Raw genomic sequence first — 24,350 nt, 5'->3', positions numbered from 1 at the left:
TGGTACGGCAATTGCTCGGCCTCCGACTGCAAGGCACTACAGAGGGTAGTGCGTACGGCCCAGTACATCGCTGGGGAAAAGCTGCCTGCCATCCAGGACCGCTACGCCAGGTGGTGTCAGAGGAAGGCCCTAATAATTGTCAAAGACCCCAGCCACCCCAGTCATAGACTGTTCTCTCTACTACCATACCGGAGTGCCAAGTCCCGGACAAAAATGCTTCTCAACAGTTTTTACCCCCAACCCATAAGCTTTCTAAACAGGTAACAAAACAGTTATCCAGACTATTTGCATACCTCTCTTTCTACACTACTGCTACGCTCTGTACATCATATATGCATAGTCACTTTAACGATACCTACATGTACATACTACCTCAATAAGCCTGACTAACCGGTGTCTGTATACAGCCTTGCTACTGTTATTTTCAAATGTATTTTTACTGTTGTTTTACTTCTTTACTTACCTACACACACACACACACACACACACACACACATACCTTTTTTTTGCACTTTTGGTTAGAGCCTGTAAGTAAGCATTTCACTGTAAGGTTGTATTCGGCGCACGTGACAAATAAACTTTGATTTGATTTGACACAGAGGCTTCTGACATGGTTTGGAAAAAGACCATCACCAGACAGACCTGCGTTCCAATACTATTTGTTTTCTTTCAAGTACTTTAGCTGTTATTGGTTTGAGTTCGCCTGGCGCAATAGAACCAATGGAACAGTTCCACAGGTAATCTGGTCCTCCAGACAAACTTAATCAAATGCTCAAAGTATTTAGAGGATTTAAATTACTACACTCTTAGAAAAAAGGTAAAGCCCTTTTGGGTGCCATGTAGAACATTTTCCACAGAGGGTTCTACATGGAACCCAAAAGGGTTCTCTTATGGCGACAGCCGAAGAACCCTTTTGGAACCCTTTTTTCTTAGAGTGTAGCTATTGCAACACAAGTCTGCCACCAGACCAATACTCTAAAATGTCTTTTAAAAATGAAAGCTTGTTGTCTGGCTATTTACAGTTAGTTGTGGACTTCTCTTGGTATTCCTAAGTTCGCTCGGTTCTTCTGCATTGTTAGATATGAAAAACGATATGATGTGATGTTGTGTAGGTCTACCCTGCACTTATATTCAACATGTGATAGTCACACTCCTGTTTTGATCAACAGACCATATCTCCTAGCTCCACAGCTCCGATACCTAACAGATACATTATGATTCCTACTGAGTCTCCAAATCCAACAAAATAAATGTCAGCCCTTTACAATGATTATATGACAGATAGAATAGCATATAAATAATATTATCAATTTGCCAGGTCTGAACATAACCTTCAGAAGGTTGTATGGTGCAGGATGAAACATCATGAATCCTCGTTCTTAATTCTCATGGTGAACTCATGCAAAAATAAAAGATTTCCAGGGCAGAAAAAAAATTGAGAACAAGAGGGAGAGAGGGAAGGGTAGAGAGTGAGAGGGAAGGGTAGAGAGAGAGAGGGAAGGGTAGAGAGTGAGAGGGAAGGGTAGAGAGTGAGAGGGAAGGGTAGAGAGTGAGAGGGAAGGGTAGAGAGTGAGAGGGAAGGGTAGAGAGAGAGGGAAGGGTAGAGAGTGAGAGGGAAGGGTAGAGAGTGAGAGGGAAGGGTAGAGAGAGAGAGGGAAGGAAGGGTAGAGAGTGAGAGGGAAGGGTAGAGAGAGAGGGAAGGGTAGAGAGTGAGAGGGAAGGGTAGAGAGTGAGAGGGAAAGGTAGAGAGAGAGAGGGAAGGAAGGGTAGAGAGTGAGAGGGAAGGGTAGCGAGTGAGAGGGAAGCGAGAGAATAGGGGAAGAGAGTTATGAGAAAAAAATAAAGGGTGAAAAGCGGAAGGAGAGAAAACGAGACACCTATATATAGTGAGAGGTATCTGTTTATCACATATAGCCATCTCTTTTACCCAACATGTCTGCCATTGGAGGGCTGGAGTTGGATGGGTTGGCTGGATGATTCTTTCCCCCATTATTGCTTTCAACCAGGGCTGCTGCAGCCATCCCTCTCCCTCTGTCTGGCTTTCAGATGAAACCATGGGCACTAATACTGGGTACCTCCTGCAGTTGGACAGAGAGCTGTGGATATGGATGGGCCCAAGGTCCAACTATCCACCTATAATAACCAACAAGCTCAATCTGGCACCCAAAACCATTATATAAAACACTATATGGGTTTTACTCCTTATTGGAACATGCCTGATGTTTTGATGTTGTTCAGGGCCAGAGTGAGTTGTTTGTAATTAGCGAATAAGCTTACACCTGTGGAAACTGAAAATGTCTAGTTGTAATGATGATAGTGCTCAGTAGCAAAATGAAGGCTAGGCGTGGATTGTTTCATCTTTGTTTGTTGATGTTTTTCTATGCTTTTCCAGGCTAATTACAGAGCGCTTCTGCTTCTCTCAGGATGCCTTGAGAAAGAAAATGGAACAGCTAAAGAGAACATGCTAATCACTGAACTGGGATCGACACACAGAGACACAGACTCAGATATGTGCACCAATGCGCACCAACATGGCACAAATGTCGCATAAACATCACACACAAACACAGCACTAGCGGCAGTGGTGGCAGCCTGTGTGTGTTAGTGTGTGTATGTGTGTTTGTGCTTGTGTGTGTCCTTGCATTCTCTCAGCAGCGCAGAAAAACTTATTGCAGCCGTGGGAGAGGAGCCGCGGTGTCTCAAGTGACACAGGAGCCATAGCAGTCAAAGGAGCTACAGCTCAGAGCCCAGAGGCAGTGACACAGCAGCCAGCTGCTGCAGCTAGTAGAGCTACTGCCCGCAGTCAAATCAAGCAGGCTGATTTTCCCCAGTCAGTAGACAAGCCAGACCAGTCCAGACCAGAAATGACAAGTTCAGACCAGCCAGACCAACTGCTTACCCTTCTACCCCAGCTAGCCTAATATAGTGTTGCTCAACCTGTGGTTCGCAGACCAGTATCGGTCCCGAGGGTGTTGCTGACCGGGTCGTCAGATGGTTCACTGAGACCAATTCAGTCAGTTTTTGTACCACAGCCTGGTACAAAAAAATTGACAAGCACTGGTCTAGTACATTTCACCCACCTAGGCCCGCTACTGCTGCTATACAGCTCCATGCTCAATGGGGCGAGATGCACCACCACACAGGCAATAATGTCCGACAAGCAGGTCACAGAGACCCAGACAGCAGGGTTAATTCACTGTGGCAGTGACCCCTGTCACTGAGCCGTGAGGGCTTGCAGCAGGGCAGGGGGGAAGCAGGGGACAAATGAGGGGGGGGGGGGGGGGGGCGGGCACTGAGTGTGTGTGTTTGCACGGGCATACACACACATACATAGTTTGTGTGTGAGAGAGAGAGCGAGAGAGGGAAAGACAGAGAGAGCAAACGTGTGGCTGTGTGTGCGCTTGCTTGCGTGACCGTGACTGCTCGTACTTGCACGCGCGTGTGTGTATGCGTGTGTGTGTAATTAAATAACCCAGTGTTCTGAGACAGCATAGAGGGACCACAGAACACCAGCCTGTTTGCTGACACTGTGGACCTGACTAAATTACACCCAGAGTATAGAATGTAATTACAACTGCACAGCAAACACTGCTTGGGCCTGGGGACGTTCTAGCCTGGTCCCACAACTGATTGTGTTGTCTTGCCAGCACAAACTGATCTGGGACCAGGCTAGAGACATCCCCACCAGAGAGTCTAGCCTAGTGGTTAGAGCTTTGGGCCAGTAACCGAAAGATTGCTAGATCGAATCCCCAAGCTGACAAGGTAAGCTGCAAAGTCATTTTGTATAGTGCCATTTTGTATTTCTGCTTACATGACATAGTTACAGAGGACATTCCAAAGTCATTTTGTATAGTGCCATTTTGTATTTCTGCTTACATGACATAGTTACAGAGGACATTCCAAAGTCATTGCCGCGACGTTATTGGAGCATAGCTTGTTAGCTGGACTGGCTGCGGCATATCATGATCAATATAATCTTAAAAGGCAAATGCATCTTCCACATATTGTAGCTTGTCATGCGGAGTTAGGATAATGTTTCTCAGTATTTGCTGGCTGTGTTGAGTCAATGCATTCACCCCTTATTTAATCCCCCCTGCTAAATGTGCAAATGCAAGTGTATAGCCAACAGTTGTTTTTCTTCACACCCAGACTCCTGTTCTTACACAGCATGAGCATGAACCATAAATCAACTTTACCTCTAATATTCAAAAACAAGACTGTTTTTCTCTTTCATTATGCAGTGCAAACAGCGCCGCGTTTCGCGATCAGTTTCAATAGGTTCACCTCTGTCGGTCTGCACAGCTGCGCCGTAACACAACCTAGCCTCCATCTGTACCCTGTACAGCTGTACAAACAAATCAATGTGAGCACAACCATCTGTTGATGTACACAAAGCAGCTGAGCTGGGCTTGCCTGATGCCTGATTTACAGATCGTCACACTCTGAGATGATCTCCATTCGACTTGCGTCTTAAACGCCGTGGCGGTAGGGGCACCAGACGGCCTAGCCTCGTATTCACCCCCGAGCCTGAGACACACACACACACACACACACACACACACACCCACACACACACACACACACACACAAGGACATAGCGTTATATTTTACAGCGAACGCTGCAGTAGAAGTGAACTCCTTCGTGCACTGGTCTTTCATCCGCATCACACCTACTCATACCCTAACTTCCACTAAGAGGATAGCCCTCTATGTCCTGGTGAAAATGGGTTTATATTCATCACTTTAATGGATTGTAAAAGAAACAATCTCTTTGGGATTACATGCTTTATTAATGTTTATGGCCACTTGGACTGCAGCCACCATTGCCTCTGGCTAACTCACCATCCCTGCTCTGTCCCCTGGCCAGTCCGAAGCAGCTTGCCAGCCACTGCATCTGTCCCCCTGCCTCTGTCCCCCTGCCTCTCTTCCTCTGTCCTCCTTCCTCTGCCCTGCTTCCTTGCCATTAATCCTTTGAGGTATGACCTCTACTTTGAGTGTTATCCCTTTTTACAATCACCCTATGCCAGGGTTCCCCAATTGGCGGCCCGCCGGACGAATTTGGCCTGTGGGTGATATTATTTGGCCCCTCAAGTTTTCTGAGCAAAAAATAATAATTATATTTGTTTTATTTCTGGATATAAAAGACTGTAAAAACACCAGCAAATCAGCTCCAAGTGATTTTAATTTTGGAAATCGGTTTCAAAGTATTCCCACGCATGATAGAGCGATGTATTTGATCCTATAGAAATATAAGCAAGATTTGAAAGGATTATGTTTTAGTCAAATGTTAGATCTGTTTGGGCTTCTTGCGGTCAATTTGCAGTGTACAAATAATTTGTGCATGGCCACCTGACTGTCAGCTAAAGAAAGAAATTGTCCCAGCGCTGAATTTAGTTGATGATCCCTGCCCTACGCTACCAATTATTTTTCTGAGCAGGTTTCACCCTGCATAGGCATGCATAGGGCAATATAGTACATGCATAAACTGGTCAAATAGCAGTCATAAATGAATCGTGGAGTAGTGAGAGAGCAAGCATAGATTAGTACTTTAGCAGACATAGAACAGTCATAGACCAGGCACTCTTTAGTGGAGTGGTCTCTCCTCTCTTCCAGGACAGGGCACACCACTTCAGCTGACTGATTTCCCATCAGCCCTGTATCCCTGATAACTGCATGCTTAGAGGGCTGCAAGGTCTCCACTGTTTCACCCTGCACCGCATCCCTGCGCAGCAGCCGTGTGTGTGTGTGTGTGTGTGTGTGTGTGTGTGTGTGTGTGTGTGTGTGTGCGTGTGTGTGTGTGTGTGTGTGTGTGTGTGTGTGTGTGTGTGTGTGTGTGTGTGTGTGTGTGTGTGTGTGTGTGTGTGTGTGTAGAAAATGGTCTGGGAACAAGAGGAATTGCATTTTTTAATGCTGCAATTATATTGACATAATAAACACAGATGACACATCCATTAATAATAAATGGCTCATTAACGTTATGTTGATTTTAAAACTAAAAGCTACTTTTTTCTCTAGTCCCGATGCTGAACTGAAATAGCCTCGAGCTGCCATTTCCACCGTCTCTAGCATTGCCACGTTTTGTACATTACGGTATCTAGGCCTATTGATTCCTGCTGCCATTTGGCTATTGATTGGAGTGGATGTCATTATGCCAGTGAGATTATAGCCCTGCAGCACTGTTTCTGAAGAGACGAGAACCAGTGATGAGATGACTGCTGACTGTTAAAGCGGCTGTGTGTTTCAGCCAAGATACCAACGCACAGCACAGCACAGCATAGGACAACACAGCACAGCAAAGCACAGCACAGCACAGAAAGAGCACAGTGCTCCAAAATACATCCTACCTTTCTCACTCTCTGTACTCTGTAGAAAAGGCTGACAAAGTGCACAGCGGAGTGAGTAAGCGCATCCTGTATTCTGAACACACACATCCCTTATTGGCATGGCTCATTGCAACCTAATATTCTCTGAGACAGCCACATCCAGCGCTACTGAGTTTGGCCTGCTCTGATTATTCAAATCGACCACAATTGTTTAAAAGTGAGGAAAGGGAAAGGGTTCAGGGGTTTGTTTGTGTGTCAGTGGAGGCTCCTCAGCTGAGGAAGGGGAAGATCATCCTTTTCTGAATTTCATTTAAAAAAAAAAGTGAAACATTAAAGTTATCCTCTTTAGGTAAAACTATACTGAAATATGTTCACGTCACCAAATAATTGATTAAAACACAACGTTTTGCAATGAAGGTCAACAGTAGCTTTAACTACACTCTTTAGGGCAGCACCATGGTGTAGCCGGAGGACAGCTAGCTTCCGTACTCCTCTGGGTACATTGGCTTCAATACAAAACACAGGAGGCTTGTAGTTCTCATCCCCTTCCAGAGGATGTCCTCCAACCAATCAGAGCTCTTACAGGATGAACAGACATGTTGTCCATCCAATAAAAAGATCAGAAAATGAATCTAGTACTGAAAGCATAAGCTACAGCTAGCAAGCACTGTAGTGCATAAAATGTTGTGAGTAGTTGACAGAGAGAGAAAGACAATAGTTGAACAGTTTTGAACAAATTAATTTCTTTAAAAATTAAGGAGAGAGAGAGAGAGAGAGAGAGAGAGAGAGAGAGAGAGAGAGATATGTAGTTTTTTATATTTTTTAAAACTTTCACTTAATTTACTAGCGAAGGCTATCCAACCCTGGAACTCTTCCAAGTCAAGGTAAGCTTTTGGTTGTATATATTTTTTGCCACCAGTGTAACTGCTGAACTGCTTGCTGACTGTACTGCATGATTGTAGCAGGTTTACTAAGGCATTAGTTCTAGTAGCTTCATTGACTTTGACGTTACTATGTTGACAACGTTGCAGGCTGTGTGCAGCGGTTAGTGGTTATGATATGGGCTTGGAACGTTTTTTTTCTCCACCTGGTCACAGACAGCTGACGTGTTGTGCACTGAAGTTCAGAGGCGAAGGGAAAAGGTGAGAGGAGGAGAGCGAGTAGAGGCGAAAAGGAATTATACAACGATCAAAGGGATCATGCTATTTGTATGTGGCTTCTATGAAATTGAACTGTGTTTGCGTGTGATCAGGGTTGTATTCATTCTGCCGATTCTGTTGAAACACGTTTCTAAAACAGAAGCAAACTGAACGTAATAGAGAAACATACTTGAATTTGTTCAATAGAAAACTCTTGTTTGCAACTGTTGGACTAATGGTTATCGGGGTGGGCAATTCCAGTCCTCGAGGGCCTGATTGGTGTCACAGTTTTGTCCCAGGCCCAGCTAACACACCTGACTCCAATAATCACCTAATCATGATCTTCAGTTTAGAATGAAAGTTGATTAATCAGCTGCGTTTGCTAGGGATGGATAAAAAGTGTGACACCAATCAGGCCCCCGAGGACTGGAATTCCTCACCCCTGGTACACCCTAGATCAGCTAGATGCAGGCAAGAGTGTGCAAGGCATTATTGAATGTGTCACTGTCTGTCACCTTGATCACTCAAATTTCTCTCAACCTGTGTGCACCTACGTTGTAAACCTTCATTCATAGGCTAGGTTGTAGCAACCTCATGATGGGTATAGGGATGTTTAGAGTATCATGTAGTAGCCTAAACCTATCGATGTTACATTGAACTGGGTGAATGGAATATGAAGGACAGTCATCCAATATGCTGTAATAGAAAATAAATAAAAAACATCCTCCCTCATCTTAAACGGCACCGACCGCCACTGCTGTGTACAGTATTTGTGTGCGCTTGCGTGTGTGTGTCTGTGTGTGCGTGCATGCGAGTGTGTGGGATGGTGTGTGTTTACTTCAGCCTTCTCTCTGCATGTTCTTACTGTTATGCTATACTGTATGTAGATATAATGACATCCGTCTAGCAGGGTTTGAATTTAAAGAGACTCATAAATGTGATTTGAGGCGTATAGGAACACAAGCCAGAATACAGTTAGCATGCACTCTCATGAAAACGCTCTGACCTGAAATCTAGATTATGGAAAAACCCCAGTGAACACAGTTATCAAACTGTCAGCCAGTCGTATTGGGTTCCTAGTGCTGTTTGTGAGATGTGATGTGTAGAACTTTGTGTGTGTGTGTGTGTCATATAGGTTCCTAGAACTGTTTGTGACAGTTCACCCTGCTGCTATTGGACCAGGTCTCTCTTGGAAAAGAGATTTTATCTCAATGAGAAAAACCTGTATAAAAAAAGGTCAAATAAAATAAAAATGTTTATCCCCAATTTGTTCCGTTTGCTACCGTGTAAGAAATGTTTTTCAACAGAATCTGTGGCTTGATTTTATCACTGATCACCATAAACACAGTTCACTTTCATAGCAGCCACGTTGTATTCCTTCTCTCCTCCTCTCACCTCTTCTTTAGCTTATGGACTTCAATGCACAACACATCAGCTGTATGTGACAGGCGGTGATACAGCCTGACAAGATGAGAACAACAAGAGAACATCTGGTGAGGTCTGCACAACGCATCACCAGGGGCAAACTACCTGCCCTACAGCACAATCAGAGAAAATGAGTCGGAACGCGAGAGGAGCATCAGTGTGTCGGATAAGATATCTGTAAAGGTTTGTGAGGGTTTTAGGTGACAAGACAAATTTCTTTAGTCTCATGAGGTTGAAGAGGCGCTGTTGCCCCTTCTTCACCACACAGTCTGTGTGGGTGGACCATTTCAGTTTGTCCGTGATGTGTAGGCCGAGGAACTTAAAACTTTCCTCCTTCTCCACTGCTGTCCCATCGGTGTGGATAAGAGGGTGCTTCCTCTGCTGTTTCCTAAAGTCCACAATAATCTCCTTTGTTTTGTTGACATTGAGTGAGAGGTTGTTTTCCTGACACCACATTCCGAGTGCCCTCACCTCCTCCCTGTAGGCTCTCGTCGATGTTCGTAATCAAGCCCACTACTGCTGTGTCATCTGCAAACTTGATGATTGAGTTGGAGGCATGCATGGCCACGCAGTCATGGGTGAACAGGGAGTACAGGAGTGGGCTGAGCATGCACCCTTGTGGGGCCCCAGTGTTGAGGATGAGCAAAGTAGAGATGTTGTTTCCTACCTTCACCACCTAGGGGCGGCCCGTCAAAGTCCAGGACCTAATTGCACAGGGCGGGGTTGAGACCCAGGGCCTCAAGCTTAATGATGAGCTTGGAGGGTACTATGGTTTTGAATGCTGAGCTGTAGTCAATGAACAGCATTCTTACGTAGGTATTCCTCTTGTCCAGATGAGACATGGCAGTGTGCATTGTGATGGCGATTGCATCATCTGTGGACCTTTTGGGGCGTTGTGCAGATAAGGTGTAGGTGATATGATCCTTGACTAGTCTCTCAAAGCACTTCATGATGACAGACGTGAGTGCAACGGGGTGATAGTCATTTAGTTCAGTTATCTTTGCCTTCTTGGGTACAGGAACAATGGTGGCCATTTTGAAGCATGTGGGGAATGCAGACTGGGATAGGGAGTGATTGACTATGTCCGTAAACACACCAGCCAGCTCGTCTGTGCATGCTCTGAGGACTCGGCTAGGGATGCCGTCTGGGCCGGCAGCCTTGCGAGGGTTAACACGTTTAAATGTCTTACTCACGTTCGGCCACGGAGAAGGAGAGGGAGGGCCCACAGTCCTTGGTAGTGGGGCACTGTATTATCCTCAAAGCGGGCAAAGACGGTGTTAAGTTTGTCTGGAAGCAAGATGCCGGTGTCCGTGAAGTGGCTGGTTTTCTTTTTTTAGTCTGTAATTGCCTATAGACACTGCCACAAACATCTCGTGTCTGAGCAATTGAATTGCAACACTTTGTCCCTATACCAACATTTCGCTTGTTTGATTGCCTTGCAGAGGGAATAATTACAGTGTTTAGATTCGGCCATATTCCCAGTAATTTTTCTATGGTTAAATGCGATTTTTCGCACTTTCGGTTTTGCGTGAATGCCGCCATCTATCCATGGTTTCTGGTTCGGGAAGGTTTTAATAGTCACAGTGGGTACAACATCTCCTATGCACTCCCTTATAAACTCACTTACAGAGTCAGCGTATAGATCGATGTTATTCTCTGAGGCTACCCGGAACATTTCCCAGTCCGTGTGATCAAAACAATCTTGAAGTGTGGATTTCGATTGGTACTAATTTAATTATCTGATCCTTCGATTGGGTGGACAACATGTCAGTTCATGTTTCAAGAGCTCTGATAGTCTGGAGGACGTAAGCTAGCTGTTCTCCAGCTACACCAGCTGCACCATACAGTAGTGCTATTGAGGCTACTGTAGACCTTCTTTGCAAAATAGTGTTTTAATAAATTATTTTGTGATGTGATGATATTTAGCATAATTTTATCTAGAATGGATAACTTTCTAAAAGTTTTACTTCTTACATTTTTTGGAAAATCATTGAGGAGGATAGTCCTCCTTTTCCTCCTCTGAGGAGCCTCCACTGATGCATATTTTCTCTGATGTCTTTGTGGGGTGGCTATTCAACTTGAAATACCTTGGCTATTTATTGTCCAATAAATTGAGCATGACATATTTGTTTGTCATTGTTTCACATAGTAAAGATAAAATGAAGTGTTTACAGACAACAACACTACATACTTCATAACCCACAACTCCTACTTTACAGTCAGAGCTCAGACTGTTTTCAGTCCTCAAGGAAGCCAGAGTGCAGTCTTCTGGAATAATGTCATTTCTGTTGGTTGCTTCTTCTCATTTCTGTCAGTGTCACACAGTGTGAAGGACCATATCTTTGTTGTTATGCGTTTACTAGGAAGGAGATTTATTTTCATATTCAGTGTTATGGGAAATGTCAAACCGCAATAGGCGTATTTGAAGCTACAACTGAAACAGTTCCTCTCATCGGAATAGTGGAAAGTAAGAGTGGGAGAGAGAGTGAGAGAGTGAGAGTCAGTCAGTGAGTGAGTGAGTGCGATAGAGAAATAGAGAGTGAGAGAGAGGCCTGTCATTTTTCAAATGTTTGAGAGGGTGATAAGGTAAGTGGTTGTGCTAGAAAGGAGAGTCAGAACCACAGGTAATGCAAGGTGTCAGGATGCCTGCATGTTTCCAGATTACTGGACACTGAAGGACAAGGTCCATTGGTTAGTGCTGCTATCTCCAGCTCATTTGTAGGCCTATGTATTCTATGCAAATAAAATAGTTTATGATGTCAGTGTATTCCTGTGTTTTTTTTTCTTTGTCAGACATCGTTAATTAGCCGGTTTGAATTAGGATTCGGGGGTGTGAGTGCAGCACGCGCCGTTTCTGATTCTTTTTCTGTGGGGGGGGGGGGGGGGGGGGGGGGGGGGACTTCTCTTGGCTCCGTGCCAATGGGAAGATCTGTCTCGCGCTGAACAGGAGATGATTTTCTCTGTGGAGACTCGGAGGCATGAGCTGCTTTTTGCTGCTGAGTGGACACGCGCTGACTCCTCAGAATAAATAGCTGGTTTTAAAGAAAATTAGGGTTTTTCTCCCCCACCCGCCTCCCACAAACGGAAACACCATCCTTTGACAATTCTGCACGCGCAATTGTTGGTATACAATCACTTGAACCTCAATTCACTCTCATAGTGAACAATATTCTTGACCATACACACGTCCAGTATCGAAATAGATAAGGCGTACTAACTTCATATTTATTCTTATGAATGTTATGTTGATTAGCCTAATAAACTTGAGAGCGCAGAGGCAGGGACTCAAGGAAATAGAGCCGCAGCAGCGTTCATATTCAAACAGTCTGCATCCTTTGGAATATATTACAAACCACCCTCATTGACCTAACTCCCCCGAAACCCAATTATCGCCTTTGTGAAGGTCTCACCCTCCTCAAATGTATTCAAGGTATGCTAATATTTTGACATTCAAATGTAATAATGCACTTTTCTCCCTTACAACTGTGGTAAAACATTACGCAAAAGATTACGCAAAAGACATTTGAATATCTACTACTAGCTGATAAGTTTAGCGGACCCGCTTACCTCAACTGCTAGTCGCTGTCCAGGGTGCTGAAATTCCCCTATTCCTCTGCAGCAGGCTCCGGAGACGACCGTTTAATCCACTGAGAGCTAGGCACAGCACACAATGTAAAACGCGGTCAAACTACTGTGGCCGTAAATTACCTTGAAAAAAACCTCAATTCAAGCCAACAGCATCGATAGAATAAGCCAACTGTGAAAATAATATCTTCAAAAGTCTGATTTATAAAACCGACGATGCAGAAGTAGCCAAGTGGCTATGCTCTCCACGGCTCCGGGCCGATTTTGCCGGTCTAATTGGCGTCTCTTTGCTATTTGCTTCTTCTTTCACGATTTTTTTTCTCTCTCTCTCTCTCTCTCTCTCTCTCTCTCTCTCTCTCTCTCTCTCTCGCTCTCTCTCGCTCTCTCTCATTGGATTTATGGTCAATTTACTTAGGCGGTCTCCCAAGCCTACATGTTTCGTAGCCTATACACCACCTGCTCTCTTTCCCCCCTTTGCCCCTCTTTTCCTCTACAGTCCCGTGGTTTGCTTTTATTATAGCAACAGTTTCCTACATGACGGTTAGCGAAACCAGTGAAGGGGGTGAGGGAATATCTTTCTCCTTCCCTGGTGGGGGTACTGTGCGCGCTCTCTCTCTCTCTCTCATTAGCTTTCAACACCACATGAAGTGAACGGCACCGACTGCTACAGTAATTACACGAACTTATTGAGGATAGGACCGTCCTTTTAAACTTATTCAGGAATCACTTATCCGACACACTGATGCTCCTCTCGCGTACCGACTCATTTTCTCTGATTAGGCCTAGCTAATCAGTGTAAATTAGAATGATTGGCACGATGTGACGTAAATGCATGAGTGGGATTGGAGAACTGAAGGTTATATAGGCCTACCTTGGCTCAATCAAAGTGAATTATCTATTAGATATATCAAATCTAAGTTTATTGGTCGAGTACACAGTTTAGCAGGTGCTATAGTAGGTGCAGCGAAATGCTTACGTTACTAACAGTGTGTGTGTGTGAAATAAGCTACTAAGGATTTCACTTCTCTGGTCACTGTATCACAGTTCTATAACCCATTTCTTGGTATCAGAGTAATATTTCATTTTATATACAGTACTAGTCAAAAGTTTGGACACACCTACTCATTCCAGGGTTTTTCTTTATTTTTACTATTTTCTGCATTGTATAATAATAGTGAGGACATTAAAACTATGAAATAACGCATATGGTGGCATGTAGTAAACAAAAAAGTGTTAAACAAATCAAAATATATTTTATATTTGAGAGTCTTCAAAGTAGACACAGCTTTGCACACTCTTGGCATTCTCTCAACCAACTTCACCTGGAATGCTTTTCCAACAGTTTTGAAGTGGGCGGTCATGTGCCTGTTACTGAGGAGTGGCTTCCGTTTGGCCACTCTACCTTAAAGGCCTGATTGATGAAGTGTTGCAGTGATGGTTGTCCTTCTGGAATGTTCTCCCATCTCCACAGAGGAACTCTGGAGCTCTGTCAGAGTGACCATCGGGTTCTATTCTCCCCCGATTGCTCAGTTAAGGCCGGGCGGCCAGCTGTAGGAACAGTCTTGGTGGTTCCAAACTTCTTCCATTTTAGTATGATGGAGGCCACTGTGTTTTTGGGGACCTTCAATAATGCAGAATGTTTTGGTATCGTCCCCAGATCTGTGCCTTGACACAATCCTGCAACTGATTTCAATTTCAAATGTCATAGCAAAGGAACTTAATACTTATGTAAATAAGGTATTTCTGTTTTTTATTTTTAATACATGCATGCTGTGGGGATGTCTTTCAGAGGCAGGGACTGGGAAATAGTCAGGATTGAGGGAAAGATGAACGGAGCAAAGTACAGAGAGATCATTGATGAAAACCTGCTCCAGAGCGCTCAGGACCTCAGACTGGGGCGAAGGCTCACCTTCCAACAGGACAACGACCCTAAGCACACAGCCAAGGTAACGCAGGAGTGGCTTCGGGACAAGTCTCTTAATACTATTGAGTGGCCCAGCCAGAGACGGGACTTAAACCCGATCTAATATCTCTGGAGAGAAAATAGCTGTGCAGCAATGCTCCCCATCCAACCTGACAGAGCTTGAGAGGATCTGCAGAGAAGAATGAGAGAACGTTTACAAATACAGGTGTACGAAGCTTGCAGCATCATACCTAAGAAGACTCAAGGCTGTAATCAATGCCAAAGGTGCTTCAACAAAGTACTGAGTCAAGGGTCTGAATACTTATGTAAATGTCATTTCAGTTTTTTTATTTGTAATAAATTAGCAAACATTTCTTAAACCTGTTTTTGCTTTGTCATTAAGGGGTATTGTGTGTAGATTGATGAGGAGCAATATCTTAATAATACATTTAGAATAAGGCTGTAACCTAACAAAATGTGGAAAATGTCAAGGGGTCTGAATACTTTCCGAAGGCACTGTATTTCCTTTCAATGGTGAAACACTACAGTAAGCATGTCACGGGTAACTTGGTGCATGAGGGAAGAATCAGGCGCAGAGAGCATATAGTTCCACAGGAAGACGTGCACTTTTAATATCGCACGGAAAATAATGCCCAACAAAACAGGGCGCAGAAAATGTGGACCAACCCAACACAACAGGGTACCAGGTCCAGAGCACGAACACCAAAAAAACATACACACGTAACATATGAGTAATCCCGCACGAAACAAGGGCAGGTAAACGTACTATAAATAAGGAAGCCAATCAAGCACACAAATAGACAGGGGCACCTAATAAGACAAAACAAACAGACAATCAAAAAGGGATCGGTGGCGGCTAGTAGGCCGGTGACGTCGACCACCGAGCACCGCCCGAACATGCAGGGGAGCCAACTTCGGTGGAATTCGTGACAAAGAGTACTTCTTCAGAATGTATTACATTTTTTTTTATCTAAGATATCATATCTACCAATAAGTTATGAAAACATCTGTGGTACTGCAACAAAATAAATCAACGTTCCTTTGACTATAATAATAATTACTTGTGGAATTGCCTTTTAAGTGCTGTAGTTTATTGGTGCAAATAATATTATTTTTCTGAATGAAATAATAGCCCCCTAACCACACTAATGTGTGAAAGCAATTTTTGTGAACAAATGTTTCATTTTGTAATTATAACAAGGCTGTTAGAAATATGTGAAAATCATTTTTGGAGCTGTTGCAGCTCAAGTCTGTTGCAGTGTAAGTCTACTACAAAACCCACAATCCAATGCTCTGCCTCTCTGGGCAGGTTGGCTAGCTAGTTAGGTTGCTAGCTAGCGAGAAAACATAGCTACACAAAATAATGCAAAGGTCAATATCAGCATGTGTTGTAGCTAGCTGTGAGGTCGCCTAAACAAGCTGCACTATCAATTTAGCAGTCTTACTCATGAGTTCAACTTGCGGTATGTCTCTGCCACTGAGCTATAAACGTCTCTACCCAGAGAGAGAGGGAGACCAGAGTAATGTTGCTTTACCACAGAGATACACTACCGGTCAAAAGTTTTAGAACACCTGCTCATTCAAGGGTTTTCCTTTATTGTTACTATTTTCTACACTGTAGAAAAATAGTGAAGACATCAAAACTATGAAATAACACATATGGAATTCTGTAGTAACCAAAAAAGTGTTAAACAAATGTAAATATATTTCATATTTGAGATTCTTCAAAAAGTCACCCTTTGCCTTGATGACAACTTTGCACACTACTGGCATTCTCTCAACCAGCTTCATGAGGTAGTCACCTGGAATCCATTTCAATTAACAGGTGTACTTTCTTAATGTATTTGAGCCAGTCAGTTGTGTTGTGACAAGGTAGGGGGTATACAGAAGATATAACAACAATTGATAACAATTGATAAAAGACCAAGTCCATATTATGGCAAGAACAGCTCAAGTAAGCAAAGAGAAATGACAGTCCATCATTACTTTAAGACATGAAGGTCAGTCAAAACGGAACGTTTAAGAACTATGAAAGTTTCTTCAAATGCAGTCGCAAAAACCAAGTGCTATGATGAAACTGGCTCTCACGAGGACCGCCACAGGAATGGAAGACCCAGAGTTACCTCTCCTCAGAGGGTAAGTTCATTAGAGTTACCAGCCTCAGAAATTCCAGCCCAAGAGTTCAAGTAACGGACACATCTCAACATCAACTGTTCAGAGGAGACCATGTGAATCAGGCCTTCATGGTCGAATTGCTGCAAATAAACCACTACTAAAGGACACCAATAATAAGAAGAGACTTGCTTGGGCCAAGAAATATGAGCAATGGATATTAGACCAGTGGAAATTTGTACTTTGGTCTGGAGTCCAAATTGGAGATTTTTGGTTCCAACCACCGTGGCTTTGTGAGATGTGGTGTGGGTGAACGGATGATTTCCACTTGTGAGAGATGATGGAGTGCTGCATCAGTTGACCTGGCCTCCACAATCCACCGACCTCAACCCAATTGAGATGGTTTGGGATGAGTTGGCCTGCAGAGTGAAGGAAAATCAGTCAACAAGTGCTCAGCATATGTGGGAACTCCTTCAAGACTGTTGGAAAAGCATTCCAGGTGAAGCTGGTTGAGAGAATGCCAAGAGTGTGCAAAGCTGTCAAGGCAACCGGTGGCAATTTGAAGAATCCCAAATATAAAATGTATTTTGATTTATTTAACACTTTTTTGGTTACTACATGATTCCATATGTGTTATTTCATAGTTTTGGTGTCTTCATTTTTATTCCACAATGTAGATAATAGTCTAAATAAAGAAAAACCCTTGAAGGAGTAGGTTTTCTAAAACTTTTGACCGGTAGAGTACTTTTAAAACTTTCCTGAGCATTTGACAATAGACTCCCAGAGCCCAGTTGAACATGAAGAAACTGAATAAAAAAAGGATTGAATGGGAGTCAATTTGGTGTTTAGCTTAACAAGAAGTACAACATTGCAACAAGAAGTACAACATTGCAACAAGAAGTACAACATTGCAAATATTTTCCATGTGAGATAATTAACGTGTTGTCTGTAATGTCGTATAGCTTTGGAATCTTGACATTACGCACTTTCGAGGAAGACAGGCATGTTTCTCGACTCATAATCTGACTTTGAGAAGGGACAATTAGCTTAGCAACCGAGTGACGCTGCATGACAACGTGAATGCAGTGGGTCGACAGCCAGTTGGGTGGGTCGTTTCTCCATTCATTGCCCAATGGGATTTGTATCTCTTTCTTATTGTAATATCTCGGTTTCCCACAGACACAGGGCACATTGTGACATGGTAACTTGAAGTAGAAATGGAGTTGAATAATTTGGTATACTGTTTAGCTTGAGCACATCTAAGCGAAATATATACTTTGTCATGGCGGTATGAGTGGATGGATGCGTTCTCTAGACTAGTATGTGTATACCATCTATTGGTTGATTAGGCGATCTGGAGTGCAGGCAATTGTTTTAAAAACATTATGAAATGTGGTAGTGTGTTATCCCCTATCTCCAGTAAAGAGAATGATGTAGCTATGACACGTTCCTACACGTTTTTCTGATTTTCACAGACTGACCACTTAGAAGTTAAATCGCAAGGAATTGTTTTATTTTACACACTGACAGGAGAGGCTTTTGCTCAATTGACAGGAGTTTCATTGAAATTGACCGGAGTTTCATGATTTTTATTTCTGTGGGTGAATTATACCTTTACGTAATGTCACAGGGCGCAGATTGTCTATATATCCTTGCGTTCCCTTACGTTGGGGACTTTTTACTACGTTGATTCATCGTCAAAACATAGATTTTTTTTCTTCTTCTGTGCAACATGGAAACAACATTGATTAAAACATGTTTCCCCCCAGTGTCTATTCTCTATACATTATTTCAAAGCATCAAATAACAGTTATTGAATATCTTCACCTAAGAATTTATAGACATTTGAAGTTCATCTTGCCCTGTTGCTTTCCCTAATGATATTCTTTTAACAGCGGTGTCAAGTTCTTTCATACTGATTTCAGTGTCACAGTTCTCTTTAAATGCAAAGTGGATTTCTCTCCTGTCTCCTTTTTTATTTTTTATAAATCTCTAATGTAAGAACGCTTGTTTTCCCCTTCCTCTATCCATCTAGCGTGAACCCTACATTTAAGTTTTTCCTGTATTCAGATTGTAGCCTACTGAACACAGACCTTCCTGTTGAGACACAGAGGAGGAATCTGCTTTCCTCTTCTGACAGGCTGAAATTATGATTAGTATTCTTGAGTCCTCCTGCAGCAAATATGCATTTCATGCTTGCATGCACACAGAGTGGCAGCTGCGAAGGACCCTCCAGTGACCAAGCGCTCTAGCCAGTCACACAGTCTCTTCAGATGTGTCCTAAATTTGCTCATGCTTTGAAATGCAACTTGAGCTAATGAGCCTTGGGGAACACCAGTCAAAAGAAATAGCTAACGGGATCATGTGTCACAGACTGTTTTGTATGGTTAGCAGTTAGCGCTACAGAAAGTACTGGTAACTCATCATCAGACTTTGACCTCCAGTGCCAAAATACAAATATCTGTCTGTTCCTCCTTTGCTAGATTAGAGAGTGTGTGGTCACATAATTATTTTTGTACCTCATAAAAGTATGATTTGACACATTCGGCCTGTCTGCCTACCTATTAGACTCTGTACCCTTCCTCGGCCCCATAAGAACCCTGCTTCTGTCTTATCACTGTACACACACAGACTAGTTTGGGATTGTGTGTGTTTGTGGGGTATAGTTTATGCAAGCCTGCATGCATCTCATTTAGCTACCTCTTTTGATATTTGGGCTCATCTGCATGGTTCCTAGCTGCATTATTTATTCTTCTTGCATGCTACACTCTCTTTCTTGCCTTTCTCCCCTTTGAAGCAGCACTATATGTCCAAACCATGCCAAGCCAAGCTCTACTGGCTGGCCTGGTTACGCAGCCACCATAGTTCCTGGAACTGTGTTGGAAAGGACAATGTGAACAGCCAAAATATAATGCCACAGTATTTTTTTTGATGGTATGACGGTACTTGGCGGTTTCTGAAAAATGTAAGTTATAAATACGTTTTATGCAGTGATGTAATGGTAGAAGATGTGGATAAACTATAAGCTCCAGTGGATAAGTCAAACAAAGGATATAAACGAAAACTTTTGACATTTTAAGAAGTGTGTTTCTTGCATTTTGATTGCATTTTAATGTAGTCTTATAGGGAAGGCCTAATGTCATTTTAATGTATTTCAAATATGAACTGAGTTACACATCAGGTCAGCCCTCCCAGAATGCTTCATTTAGACTGGACATTTGAAAAAGTCAAGAGAAATAGAATGGGGAGATGTTCTGATCTTCATCGAAGTCACAACGATAGACACACATAGTGTGCTTCAACTAATAACACACAAAGTGTTGTATTTTTCTTGTCTATATTGAATGCATCATTTAAACATTCACAGTGTAGGTTGGAAAAAGTATGTGAATCCCAAGGCTAATGACTTCTCCAAAAGCTAATGATGTTCGTTGTGGAGAGCACCACGGAAGAAGCCACTGCTGTCCAAAAAAACCCGTTGCTGCACGTCTGAAGTTTGAAAAAGTGCACCTGGATGTTCCACAGCGCTACTGGCAAAATATTCCGTGGACAGATGAAACTACATTTGAGTTGTTTGGAAGGAACACACAACACTATGTGTGGAGAAAAAAGGCACAGCACATCAACATCAAAACCTCATCCCAACTGTAATGTATGGTGGAGGGAGGATCGTGGTTTGGGGATGCTTTGCTGCCTCAGGGCCTGGACAGCTTGCTATCATCAACAGAAAAATTATTTCCCAAGTTTATCAAGACATTTTGCAGGAGAATGTTAGGCTATCTGTCAGCCAATTGAAGCTTGACAGAAGTTGGGTGATGCAACAGGACAACGACCCAAAACACAGAAGGAAATCAACAACAGAATGGCTTCAACTGAAGAAAATACGCCTTCTTGAGTGGCCCAGTCAGAGTCCTGACCTCAACCCGATTGAGATGCTGTCGCATGACATCAATAGAGCAGTCCACACCAGACATCCCAAGAATATTGCTGAACTGAAACAGTTTTGAAAAAGAGGAATGGTCCAAAATTCCTCCTGACCATTGTGCAGGTCTGATCCACAACTACAGAAAATGTTTGGTTTAGGTTAATGCTGCCATAGGAGGGTCAACCAGTTACTCAATCCAAGGGTTCACATACACAGTGTGTTCAATAAAGACATGAAAACGTATAATTGTTTGTGTTATTAGTTTAAGCGGACTGTCCTTGTCTATTGTTGTGACCTAGATGCAGATCAGATCAAATTGTATGACCAATTTATGCAGAAAAGGGTTCACATACTATTTCTTGCCACTGTCTGTACGAGGTAGTTGTGATGATTGATTGAGGTAATATGTACAGTGCATTTGGAAAGTATTCAGACCCCTTGACTTTTTCCATATTTTGTTACGTTACAGCCGTATTCTAAAATGGATTAAATAATTTTTTCCCTCATCAATCTACACCCAATACCCCATAATGACGAAGCAAAAACAGGTTTTTAGAAACGTAAGCAAATTTATATAAAAAAACACTGATATCACATCTACATAAGTATTCAGACCTTTTACTCAGTACCCTGTTGAAGCACTTTTGGCAGTGAATACATCCTTGAGTCTTTTTGGGTATGACGCTACAAGCTTGGCACACATATTTTTGGGGAGTTTCTCCCATTCTTCTCTGCCGATCCTCTCAAGCTCTGTCAGGTTAGGTGGAGAGCGTCGCTGCACAGCTATTTTCAGGTCTCTCCACAGATGTTCAATCAGTTCAAGCCCGCTCTGGCTAGGCCACTCAAGGACATTCAGAGACTTGTCCCGAAGCCACTCCTGCGTTCTCTTGGCTGTGTGCTTAGGGTTGTTGTTCTGTTGGAAGGTGAACCTTCTCCCCAGTCTGAGGTCCTGAATGCTCTGGAGCAGGTTTTCCATTAAGGATCTCTCTGTACTTTGGTCTATTCATCTTTCCCTCGATCTTGACTATTTTCCCAGTACCTGCCGCCGCTGAAAAACATCCCCACAGCATGATGCTGCCACCACCATGCTTCACTGTAGGGATGGTGTCAGGTTTCCTCCAGATGTGATGCTTGGCATTCAGGCCAAAGAGTTCCAACTTGGTTTCATCAGACCAAAGAATCTTGTGTCTCATGGTCTGAGAGTCATTTACGTGCCTTTTACTGAGGAGTGGCTTCCGTCTGGCCACTCTACCACAAAGGTTTGATTGGTGGAGCGCTGCAGAGATGATTGTCCTTCTGGAAGGTTCTCCGCAAGGTTCTCCCATCTCCTCAGAGGAGCACTCTCAGAGTGACCATCATGTTCTTGGTCACCTCCCTGACCAAGGCCCTTCTCCCCCGATTGCTCAGCTCTAGGAAGAGTATTTGTGGTTCCAAACTTCTTCCATTTAAGAATGAGGGAGGCCATTATGTTCTTGGGGACCTTCAATGCTGCATAATTTTTTTGGTACCCTTCTCCAGATCTGTGCCTCAACACAATCCTGTCTCAGAGCTCTATGGACAATTCCTTCGACCTCATGGCTAGGTTTTTGCTCTGACATGCACTGTCAACAGTGGGACCTTATATAGATAGGTGTGTGCCTTTCCAAATCATGTCCAATCAATTGAATATACCACAGGTGGACTCCAATCAAGTTGTAGAAACATCTCAAGAATGATCAATGAAAACAGGATGCACCTAAGCTCAATTTTGAGTCTCATAGCAAAGGGTCTGAATACTTATGTAAATTTCAGTTTACATTTTTTTTTAAATATCAAAAAATATCCAAAAACCTGTTTTCACTTCATCATTAAGTGATATTGTGCGCATATTCATGAGAAAAAAGCATTAATACATTTTAGAATAAGGCTGCAATGTAACAAAATGTGGAAAAGTCAAGGGTTCTGAATGCTTTCTCAATGCACTTTACATGTAGATTTGGTTAGATGACTGATTAAAGTACTATGCACATGTAGGTAGGGGGTGAAAAGCAGATAGTACGTGTAGGCGTTTAATAAATTAACTGTTCAGTCTTATGGCTTTGTGGTAGAAGCTGTTCAGGAGCCTTTTGGTCCCAGGCTTTGCCCTCTACTACCGCTTGTCATGTGGTAGCAGAGGGAACAGTCTGTGACTTGGGTGGCAGGAGTCGTTTAGTCCTAAGTTTAGTGATGAGCATGGAGGGCACTATGGTGTTGAACTCTGAGCTGTAGTCAATGAACAGCATTCTCACGGAGGTGTTCCTTTTGTCCATGTGGAAAAGGGAAGTGTGGAGCGCAATAGAGATTGTGCCATCTTTGGATCTGATGGGGTGGTATGCGAATTGGAGTGGGTCCAGGGTGTTTGGTGTTGATGTGATTCATTTTTCGTGGCTACAGATGTGAGTGCTAAGGGGCAATAGTAATTTAGACAGGTTACCTTAGCATTCTTGGGCACAGGAACTATGGTGTTCTATTTGAATCATGTGGATATTACAGATTGGGTCAGAGAGAGGTTAAAAGAATCTCAGTGAAGACACTTGCTAGCTGGTCACCGCATGCTCAGTGTCCGGGTAGTCCATTTGGACCTGTGGCCTTGTGAATTTTAACCTGTTTTTAATAGTCTTATTTTCATCGGCAACGGAGAGCGTGGTCACACAGTCGTCCGGATCAGCTGGTGCTCTCATGCATGGTTCAGTGTTGCTTGCCTCGAAGCCAGCATAGAAGGCATTTACCTTCTCTGGTAGGCTTGTGTCACTGGGCAGCTTGTGGCTGGGTTTCCCTTTGTAATCCGTGATAGTTTGCAAGCCCTGCCACATCCGACAAGTGTCCGAGCCGGTGTAGTAGGATTTGATCTTAGTCCTGTATTGAGGCTTTGCCTGTTTGATGGTTCATCTGAGGGCATAGTGTAATTTTTCTTTTTAAATAGTCCGGGAAAAAGTGTTTTTTTGAAAGCACCGCCTCTAGCCTTTAGCTCAGTGCGGATGTTGCCTGTAATTCTTGGCTTCTGGTTAGGATATGTACATATGTATGGCCACTGTGGGGACAATGCCGTTGATTAACTTATTAATGAAGCCAGTGACTGATGTGGTAAAGTCCTCAGTGCCATTGGATGAATCCCGGAACAGATTCAAATCTCTGCTAGCAAAATAGTCCAGTAGCTTGGCGTCCGCTTTATCGGACCACTTCCGTATTGAGCGCATCACTAGTACTTCCTGTTAGAGTTTTTGTTTGTAAGCAGGAATTAAGAGGATAGAGTTATGGTCAGATTTGCCAAATGGAGGGTGAGGGAGAGCTTTGTATGTGTCTCTGTGTGTAGAGTAGGTGTGATCTAGAGCTTTTTTTTGCTTCTAGTTGCGCCGGAGACATCCTGGTAGAAATTAGGTAAAATTGATTTGTTTCCCTGCATTTAATCCCCGGCCACCGCATCTGGTTGAGCATTGTTTTGTTTGCTTATGTCCTTATACAGCTTGTTAAGTGTGGTCTTAGTTCCAGCATCGGTTTGTGGTGGCACATAGACAGCTATGAGAGATATAGATGAAAACTCTATTGGTAAATAGTGTGGTATACGGTTTATCATGAGGTATTCTAACTCAGACGATCAGAGCCTCGAGACTTCCTTAATATTAGAGATTGTGCACCACTGTTGTTGACAAGGAGGCACACACACCCTCCCCTCAGATTACTTAGTGTGTATATATAAGCAACTATTTGCCAGTTGTGCACTCATTCTTCAAGAGTCAGGTTTTTGTTTATTTGGGGGATGTCTGTAGAAACGTCTGGAGACGTGGGACCTTAAAAATTGCAATAATAAGTGGGTAAATGCTAAGTAACCAAATAGCAATGGGCGTAAATGGCGTTTACCCTCCACTACATCCCTTGTTTAATGAATAGTTGATGACTGT

At 43.1% G+C, this 24,350-nt stretch overlaps 1 protein-coding gene across 1 annotated transcript in view; it reads right to left on the bottom strand.

Annotated features, from left to right (window-relative positions):
- LOC139415635 (transmembrane protein 121Ab) overlaps positions 1–12,525 on the bottom strand; it is a 68,189-nt gene extending 55,664 nt beyond the window's left edge. Inside the window, exon 1 of the mRNA XM_071163749.1 lies at positions 12,455–12,525. The gene's annotated coding sequence lies outside the window, so the exon portion shown is untranslated. The remainder of the gene's footprint in view (positions 1–12,454) is intronic.
- Between the last annotated feature and the right edge of the window lie 11,825 nt (positions 12,526–24,350).

The sequence above is a fragment of the Oncorhynchus clarkii genome, chromosome 8, assembly GCF_045791955.1.
Source record: "Oncorhynchus clarkii lewisi isolate Uvic-CL-2024 chromosome 8, UVic_Ocla_1.0, whole genome shotgun sequence".
Classification (NCBI taxonomy): domain Eukaryota; kingdom Metazoa; phylum Chordata; class Actinopteri; order Salmoniformes; family Salmonidae; genus Oncorhynchus; species Oncorhynchus clarkii.
Note: the sequence above shows the minus strand (reverse complement) of the source record. Positions and strands in the feature narration are given on the sequence as shown.